The 10,635-nt window shown below is 30.1% G+C and overlaps 1 pseudogene; it reads right to left on the bottom strand.

Annotated features, from left to right (window-relative positions):
- Positions 1 to 3,992: 3,992 nt before the first annotated feature.
- The window catches only part of LOC149577730 (uncharacterized), a 62,958-nt pseudogene continuing 56,315 nt past the window's right edge, over positions 3,993 to 10,635 (bottom strand).

The raw sequence follows: 10,635 nt of genomic DNA, 5'->3' as shown, positions 1-10,635 counted from the left end.
ACAAGACTCCTATTGGAACATTATCAGTTGAAGAAATTATTGAAAAGAAAAATCATAATATGATGATGATTGACATTGCTTCTATTCTTAATTATGCTAAATTTGATGAAGTCGAAAGTTGCACTACAACTTGTGATATGTGGATCAAACTAAAAGCCATCTATGGAGGAGATGATAATGTAAGAAGAGTTAAAGCCAAAAGCCTTAGAGGATAGTTTGATCAAATGAAGATGAAACATTACAAAATATGTTGAGTGAATTAAAGTAAGTGTGAGCATAATCAAAGAATTTGGAGGAGAATTAATGACAAAATAGTTGTGAGAAAGGTACTTAGAACCCTTCTTCCTATGTATTCTATTAGAGTGTCTTCTATTCAAGAAATGAGATGTGATCCAAATAGTAATATAACTTTGGATGCTCTAGTTGGAAGATTGATAGCTTTTGAGTTGGATAACTATGATAACTATGTCCTTAGTTCCAAAGGTAGTGAGTATGCACTTGAAGCCAAGCTTTCACTCAAGAAAAAGGGTAAGAAATCAAAAGTCAAGCAATTAGAAAGTGGAGAAAAGAAGATAGTTCAGACAGTGATCTTGAAGTTGTTGAAGCCCTACTTGTAAGGAAATATTCCAATGACAGAGGAAAGTACAAAGGTAAGATTCCTCCAATCTATTTTTCTTGTGAAGAAGCTGGTCACATTACTGCAAGGTGCCCAAAGAAAGAAGATAAAGATGAAAAGAAAAGCAATAAGTTCAAAGGAAAGAAGGAATTCAAAAACTATAAGGACTACAATGACAAAGGTAAGAAATCTTGTTTTATGGCTAAAGATTCTAATAAAAATGAAGATGAAATGGTATATATTGCTATAAAAGATGAATTTGATGATGAAGGAGATAAAATAATACTTATCTCTCATGTTAGAAAAAATAATACATGGATTATTGATAGTGTCTCCTCACATCATATGATTAGAGAGAAAACAAAGTTTGAACGCATGGAACATTATGATGATGGCAGTGTGAGATTTGGAAACAATCAACCTTACTACATAAAGGAAAAAGGGTGTATCTCATTAACCAATGAACTTAGATGTGACAATGCTTATTGGGTTGAAGGACTAAAGAATAATCTATTAAGTACATGGCACAGTTGAATAACATTGGATTCAAGAGAGAATTCATGAATGGGAAGGCCAAATTCCTAGATGGAAAAGGTAATCTAGATGGGTCTAGCAAACAAAAAAAAGGCAATCGATTCTACCTAGATCTCAGTGAAATTTCACATTTTATTGCCCAAGTAGAAGAAAGCTGGTTATGACACAAAATATTATGTCATGTAAGCTTTGATAATTTGGTCAGGATAAGAAAAAATAGAAGAGTAAGAGGTATTCCTAGCTTGAGAAAACTTGATATGGGTCTATGCAAAAATTTTCAAATTGGTAAGATGGGAAAAACTAGTTTTAAAAGCAAGAACTATCATTTAGAAGAAGAATTAGAGCTTGTACATATAGAATTATGTGGACCTATTGGAATAGAGAGTTATAGTGGAGATAAGTTTTTCATTCTTTTTGTTGATGATTATTCTAGAATGATGACTATAATGTATCTAAAAGAAAAAATTGAAGCTTTCAAAAAATTTAAGTGGTATCTAGCAAGAGTAGAGGAAAAAACTAGAAAGAAGCTTAAATATTTGAGATAAAATAGAGGCGGTGAATTCATTTCCAATGAGTTCAATGAATTCTACATTGAAAAATGAATTAAGAGATAGATATCAGCCCCTGGTACACCTCAGTAGGATGGTATAGCTGAAAGAAGGAATAGATCCATCATGGATTGTGCAAGAACATTGATGATAGAAAAAAATGTTGCAATCAAATATTGGAATGAAGCAATTAGCACTGTAGTGCATACCTTTAATAGAGTAGAGCTAAAGAAAGACTCAAATCAAACTCCTTATGAAATATGGTATGGTTACAAACCTTATGTAAGTTACTTAAAAGTATTTGGTAGCAAATTTTATATCTTGAAAGAATCAAGGAAAGGAAAATTTGATGTCAAAGGTGATGAAGGCATATTCCTAGGATACTCCTATAGAAGGAAAGCATACAAATGTTTGAATTTATCTATAAATAAAATCATAGAAAGTGCACATGTGAGAATTGATGAGTTTGTAGAAAAGAGTGAAGAAGAGAGCAACAAAGAACCTAAGGATTATAGAAGATTTGTTTACTATGAACCTTGTACATTGCCAAATCTATCTGAAAGTTAGAAAGCTTCACCTATGGAGTCCCCAAAATCATCAAAAGATATCGAGTTGCATCTAGTGCAACTTGAGTCATAGTATAAAGGACTCGAGTCATAGTTAGAAGCTACCAAACTATTACTAGATCAATCCAAGTATGATGGACCCGAGTCACAGACAGTGGGACCCAAGCTTAATATAGAAGACCATGAAGAGGTTAGTGAAAAAACTCTAAATCCAAAGTACCTGTGTTAGAAAGATATTTCAAAAGGCATTATGTACCTGATCAAATCATTGGAGACAAGTCCGGTGGAACAATGACAAGAAAAAAATTCAAAGGTACATGTTTGCTTGTTGAATTTGAACCTTGAAATGTTAAAGATGATTTGGCTAATAAAAGTTAGATTGAAGCTATGAATGAGGAAATAGTTCATAGATAGAGAATAATAAGACTTGGACTCTTGTTCATAGACCAAAGGATAAAAATATAATTAGCACAAAGTGGGTATTCAGAAATAAGCTAAATGAAGATGGAGAAGTTTCCAAAAACAAAGCAAGGTTAATATGCAAAGGTTATTCTCAAGAAGAAGGTATTGATTATGGTGAAACTTTTTCTCTTGTTGCAAGATTGGAAGGTGTTAGAACTTTACTAGCATATACAACTCATAGAGGATTTAAATTTTATCAAATGGATGTAAAATCTACATTCTTGAATGGAATTCTTGATGGGAAGTCTACATAGAACAACTTGAAGGTTTTTAAATCCCAAGAAAAGAGATATATTTTGTAAATTACACAAAGCATTGTATGGTTTCAAGAAAGATCCTAGAGCTTGGTATGAAAGACTTCATAACTACTTGATAAAGATTAGTTTTCAAAGAAGAAATGATAACAACAATATATATATATATATATATATCAAATAAGGACCATACAAAAAGATTGTGCTAGCATAAATATTCGTGGATGATACTTTATTTACAAAAAATGATGACTTATGCAAGGCATTTTAAGAAGAAATGAGTAAATAATTTGATATTTTTATGTCTGGAGAGATAAGATTCTTTGTTGGATTGTAGATCCAATAGAAGAAAGATGGTATCTACATTACTCAATCTAAATATATCAAGGAGATACTAAAGAAATTTGGAATGGAAGATTAAAGACCATTTGGGACTCCTATGTCTATTGGACATAAGCTTTCCAAAAATGATGATTCCAAGGAGGTAGATCATACCACATACATATCAATGATTAGAAAATTGCAGTATTTAGTGCATACAAGGCCTCATATTGCATTAGCAATTTCTATGATGACAAGATTCTCAAAATATCCCAAAGAAAATCACATGATGGTAATCAAAAGAATCATGAGATATCTAAAAGGTACTAAAGACTATGGTTTAGGGTACAAAAAAGGAAGTAGTTTGGATTTGAAAGCATTCACAAATGCTAATTGGGTAGGAAATGTTGATGACTGAGAGAGAACCAATACTAGATCATTCTTGTTTGGTAAAAGACTAGTGTCTTGGGCAAGAAAGAAATATAGTTGTATTTTCTTAGTCGATAAAAAAGGTAGAATATGTGGTAGTAGTAGTTAACTATTCAAATGTTGTTTGGTTCAAGCAACTATTGACATGTATAAAGATAGAAATCAAGGATCCATTGGTTATCTTCTGTGATAACACTAGTGCAATCAATATATCAAAGAATCCTATGATGCATACCAAAAAAAAACACGTTGCTATAAAAAATCATTTTTTGAGAGAATTGTTACAAGATAAAGAGGTTTTGATTGGAATATGTGAATACGAAAGAATAGATTATAGATATATTTGTTAAGCCATTACCTAAGGATGCATTTTTGTATCTAAGAGGTAAGTTAGGGGTCATTTCCCTATCTAAAGCTCACTAAATGAAGTTTAGTGATGCATCAACTAGAGCATGTTGAAGATCAATCAGTTGTTACAATATTGACAATGACATATTGTAAATGAATTAGGACATGAGGTACATTGATATTCACTGAATATTATCTTTGGCATAAGCTGTTAAAGAAGGAGAAGTTTACTATCATATATCATAGAAGTTTTATAAAGATAAAGTGAAAGAGATGTCAAAAAGGGAGAATGAACTTGGTCTAATATCAAACATAGAGTTTTCTATCAGAAGAAGATGTTGAAGACAAAGTTTTGCTGACAAAGGGAGGAATTCAAGGAAGAAGGAGTTAACACTGATAGAAGGATTTCTCATGGATAAGAATCAAAATGAAACTAAGGATATGTTCCTTATTTTATTCTTTCTCTAAAATTTCATTGCATTATGACATGTTGTGTTTCCATCAATGCCAAAGAGGGAGATTGTTGGAAATAATTGATTAATTATGTATTGTCTTTGATATTACAAAAAATGTCATATCATTGCCAGTCAATGTATGTTGAGCTTAGTTGGGCATTGAAGATAGTTTCTTGTATTTTCTGAGCATTCTAGAGTTTTCCTAGTTCAAAAGACAATGTCTACTAAGTTCACTCAAGAAACAAAGTAAAGTTTGCAGAGTTTGAGTGTTAACCAAGCTCACTTGACTAATGAAGGAAATGTTGGATGAAACCAGTGTTAATTGAGTTCACTTGGTTACTAAAGGAACTTTGTGAATATGCAGTGTTAAACAAATTCACTTGGTTAACAAAGAATTTTCTTGTTTTGGCATATTGAGTTCAATTGAATTGATTGTTGGTTCTAGCTAACTAAGAAGATGAATATTAATTATTCTAAGTTGTATTCAAGCTGACTTGACAATGTGTAAGATATTAATACAAGGTCAAGTTGAGGATTGAAATTGTTGAACATAATTGTTTAATGATACTTAGAAGAAGTGAATTAGAAGGATAAACAAAGTATCCTTGTTGAGATGCAAAGATACATTCAATTACATTAGAAATTAGGTCATCTAATTGTTACTCTCTAACTATTGTAGCATTGATCTAAATCTCTTAATAGAGTTGGTTTGATAGCTATTTGTAAATCCTCTAATAAGGTGGCATTTCTATTGAATTGTTCAAACACCTCTAAGAAGGCCACTCCTGACAAGGTGATTAAAAACTCTAACAGGGTCACACCTAATAGTGTGTTTTGTAACCTCCAATAGGGTTGGCTCCTAACAAGGCTCACTTCAAAAGAGTGAAAATCAATAACTAGTTACAATTGGTGGTTTTTCCCAAATCGAGTTTCAACATTAAATCCTGGTGTCAATTGTGTTCATTCTATTTCTTTTATGTGTATGCAACTAGGTTTAAATAAGATCAATTATAGATAATATCTTAATATTTTTATGATAAGCATTTGCTGAGTTATTTCAGTGTTTACCGAGTTACAACATTTGTTAGTGTAAACTAAGTGCCTGTGTATTTTTTGAGTTATAGCAGAGTTATGTTTACACTAAGTTTTGATTTGCATTGACATCTAAGGGATCTAGGTTATATTTTTGTAATAACTAATTTACCCCTCCCCTCTAAGTTACTTCTCTTATATTTCCAACACCTATGTGTTATGGTCCAATAAATGAATGCAATAGGCTTGATATATGATATTTTTTAGGGAAGTATTTCTAGCTTCTATAATTGTAATAACATTGTATAATTATGTATTCATATATAAGTTTTTGTGTTTCTTAGGTTTATTAAATTCACACTTTGTCAATCAATTCTCTTTGCAACAATGGGACATAACCAAGGTAGCTTGACTCTCTTTTGGGAATGTCAACGAAGCATAGCTCAAATTGTTGGTTTATGTTCCAATTTTTTGAGCATGCAGATGACTAAGATAAATTGCCAAGTTATTATGCATTTTTTTTGAGGTTTTAAATCACATTGTTTATTATTTATATGCTCGTGCATTTAGTTATATAAATTTTTAGGGTGACTTTTTTGTGTGAACTTTATTACTTGTAATAAAATAGTATATGTGTTCATGCTTTTGTCTCTTATTGTGTGCACCATTTTTTAGTTGTAGATACTATTATGTGCATGCTCTACTAATGCCTCTTTTCCTTTAGGCACTAAAGTTTGAAACATAATTTAAGTTGATCTCTCAATCTTGTCCCTTGTTAGTAATACAGGAGTTTTTCTACTATTGTTGTTGGTGCTTCCTTAGATTCAACTTTTAGCAAGTTATATATCTATTTTAGATTCCCATGAATTAGGTAGATGCAATGGCTAATTTCCTTTATTTTTTGTGAGATATAGTTCACTTAATATATAAGTAATCATGCAATCTTTGTTGTATGGAGTTGACATTCCATTTTATATTGATCAATATTTTAAAACTATTGATACATTTTTTTTTTACCCACAATATGTTTTTAACAAGTTAAGTAGCACCATTGGGATCACTCATGTCGGTTGATGCATTCACTATATCTTCCTCTAAATTTCATATTGTTTCCTTTTCCTCTATTTGATAATAAATCGAGTGGTTTCATTGCAATCAATGATAGAGAATTTTGTCTTATTGATCCTAATATTCAACCTAAAATTTTAAATAATTCTCTTTAGTTTCAATGTAATAGAAATTGTCTTTGGGTAGTTTTCAAAAACTTCTTTTTTCTTTGGTGGTGTTCATCATGTTCCTACTCTTTTTAGTAACATTATTTTATAGGAATCTTAGTCCTTCATTTGTATCTTTTTTTTCAATTTTATTATTTCTTGTGGGGTATACTCCTCTTTATTTGGTAAAATGGCTCTTTTTCATTTATATACATGCATCTTATCAAGCTTAGATGTCAAGATTATGCATTTTCATTCAAAGTGATTAGATACTCCCTAAATTGTACTAAATATGATTTTAGAGAAAAATAATATTTACCTAATTAAATATTTATTTATACATATGATCCTTTGCAGACTAGTTACTTGAGTTTACTTCTAGATCACATGTTTTTTTATCATCAAGTGGTAGGTTTGAGACATACCATTGACACCTAAATTTGACTTATCCTATTAATTGAATTTATTCAAGTTATCACACTAGAACATTGTTGTACTATTGATTAAATAATTATGCACTAGATTTAATTAGTTAATGTTATTATATATATATATATATATATATATATATATATATATATATATATATATATATATATATATATATATATATATATATATATATATATATATTTATATATTTATATACCTTTAAAGTCAATTTAATAAATTAATCAATTTCCACTCTTTTCCCATTCCTAGATTAAATCAATTGAATAAATTTATTTTCTTCAATGAATTTAAACTCTTATCCATTTCCTTCACTTTCTATTAAATTATTTTATTTAGTTTTAATTGAGTGCATAGCTCCTAACCTTAACCATCCTCTAACTCCCATTTTAAGTCAATCCCCATCTTCCAAGCCACTTTATCCACTTATCCTCTCAACCTCCCCTCTAACCAATTCTATCATAACCTCCCTAAATATGTGCACATTTTCATTTTCATTTTTTTGGAAAATGACTTTTTTATTTGTGGGGACATCATTTGACACTTGGCTATTTCAACCTTCATTCAATGTTACTTCACCAATTTTTGCTTATCCCCCATCTCCAACAATGTTCATCTAACTTGACCTAAAAGAGGACACATGGTACATTTGACAACCCTCCACCTTCCTCCATTTCTATTTAATTCATGTATTTTGGTTTTAAAATATTTTCTATTTAGTACTTCTATTTTGGTTCACAAATATCCCACAACCATATTATGAAAATTTACTCTACTCATTTTCATGTTAAATTTAGCATCCATAACCCATTCATTTTCATTATCAAATAATCTTGCATTGTCATTATCAATCCATCACTATATCTTCATTGCAATAACATATTTGCATCCATTTTTCACAACTTTTGAGCATTATTGTGCACTCTTGGCAAGCTAGTGGGAATATATATCAAGACCAAATATCCAAGATAAATTGGCATCAAAATGAGCTTTGTGGTTTTCATATTATTACTTTATGCTTTGAATGATCTCTAAGCTTATTTTTTAAAACACATCTCAATTGTTATTGCTTATTGTTGTTTTTATGGTTAATTTATTTAGAACTTTGACAATTTAATTGGACACACATGTAGTCACACATACATGCATCACAATCTATTTGTATCTTTATGTAGAACTGACCTGAGATTAGTCTTTTTCTTTTCTTTTCCCTTTTAAATAATTCTTTATTATAATTCAGTTGTGAGTTCTCACATGAATAATGAACCATTTTATATTGGATCAATTTTTCTCACCTCTTTAACTTTATTTTTTTCTCTCTTTTTTCATGGATGTTTGATTGGAGGTGGTCCTTAAGCCCCATTAGGTTAATGCATATGTCTACTAACATACTATTTTCTTTTGTTGCAATTTTTTTATTACATGAAGAGCACAAAGCACATGCTTTAGTACTTTGTCAAAATATGAAGTAAAAGGGAATTGAATTCTAAGCCTACTAGATGCCCTATTTATGTGCATACTCATCCCTTACAATGTGAAGAGATGTGCTTTTACACTTGAGAACAAGAAAGATGAGTTGGTTGAAAGGTTTGGGAAGAATTCCTTTCTAAGTTTACAAGTTAACATCTTGAATTATATGATTTATTAAATTTTATTGAAGAAAATTGTGAGACCCTGCATGAATTTTATACAAAGGGATATGACTCATAGAATCACTATGAGAAAGCTAAATGTCATTGATATGGCCATTGAGAGCTTAATAAAAGAGTTAGATCTAGCATCAAACATCTGAGCAAACTTGACCATGTAATAAGATCATGATAGCATAGGTGTCTATCTCAAACCCACAAATGATCTTCATTACAAATGGATTGTGAAAATTCCATAAAGTTAAGTAGTGGGTAGTTAATATCTTTGTATAAAATACCTTAAATCAAACCAACTTACTCCAAACTCAATATGGGTAGTTAATATCTTTCTATAAAATATCTTAAATCAAACCAACTTACTCCAAACTCAATTTTACTTTAATGAAACTTTTATGATATAAGTTCAAGAACTTACAAAGAAATGATAGTATAATACTAGTTATGTATTAACCTTCAATTACAGATTACAATATTAGCCTACATATCGCTCCCATTGATCTTAGGTTTTTTTGTGCTCCCATTTAAAGAAATAGAAATATTACATAGAACAAAAACTATTTTTTAAAACTATGAATATAATTGACCAAATAAACAACTAATTATCTATTGTATAAGAGATATTACTATTCTCCTCTTTTACAGTAGTTTATGGCCAGTAAAAACATCTATCCAATAGATTGAAAAATGTGGCCAAAAGCTTGCAACTTAAGTGTTATCTTTAATTTAAGGATTCAATGAAGAGTTTTTTGACTTGGAATCTTGCACCTAATCTCATCAATTTTAGTTTTTCCTTCTACAATAAAAAATGAATACACAGGTCGATGGTCAGAAAATTTTGATTCTCCACGAACATAACAAAGTTGTCTTAAACCTTTACCATACCAAAGTATACGATCACACCTGTACAAAAGAAGATAATACATTAAATATTTAAAGAAATGTATTTTGATAGGAATAGCACGTAGAAACTAAAGAATTAAAATCACAGCAGGATACAATATTGATCTGAAAAAGTAATTATTAGGCTAGATTCGACAGTTTCTCGAGTTTTCTGTATATGAGAAAACATCTAAGTTGAACTCACCATGCTGGTGTGCGTCTCTTTCCCTTTGATTTAAGATTTTCGCCAGAATATTGCTCTGAATTTCTGCAGTACTTGTAAGTTGGAGGAAAATATATGTTGGAGGAAAATATATTTTTCCTTCATTCCATCCTTCAAATATATGTCCTCTATTCTTCTCATTTCTAAGCTGCCATGAAAATCCAAGATTTGATGAAGTTCACAAACAAAAAGATTATTAGGAAAAGTTATTATAAAGTTTTAATCAAATATTAACACAACTATGAATGTTAAGGAATCATTCATTTGTAAGCTGCCATGAAAATCCAATTTGGTTGAATTCACAGAAAATAAAATAAAATAAATAAATAAATAAAATATTAGCACATCTGTGAATGTTAAATAGAATTATTCATTAAGAAAGATTTTTTTCTGATTTGGGTCATAAAATAATTCAAACCCTGTCATTTCAATCCAATGCCATAGATTACGCATCTACCTGATCATTTTCCAATAGAGTTTCCCAGTTGTTTTTTCCCATGAGTCGTTTACTGTCAGAATAATGGAGTGCAAGACGATAATTCAAATCTCCAAGCCAAATAATTCGACTGCAAAAGGAAAGAAAATATAGAACCAAATCAGACAGACAGCATATTACCTAAACCCTTGTCATAAATTATTATAGATAATTGTAAGA

Source organism: Cupressus sempervirens, chromosome 1, assembly GCF_028749045.1.
Source record: "Cupressus sempervirens isolate cs-2001-9-10 chromosome 1, ASM2874904v1, whole genome shotgun sequence".
NCBI lineage: Eukaryota > Viridiplantae > Streptophyta > Pinopsida > Cupressales > Cupressaceae > Cupressus > Cupressus sempervirens.
This window is presented reverse-complemented; position numbering and strand designations above follow the sequence as displayed.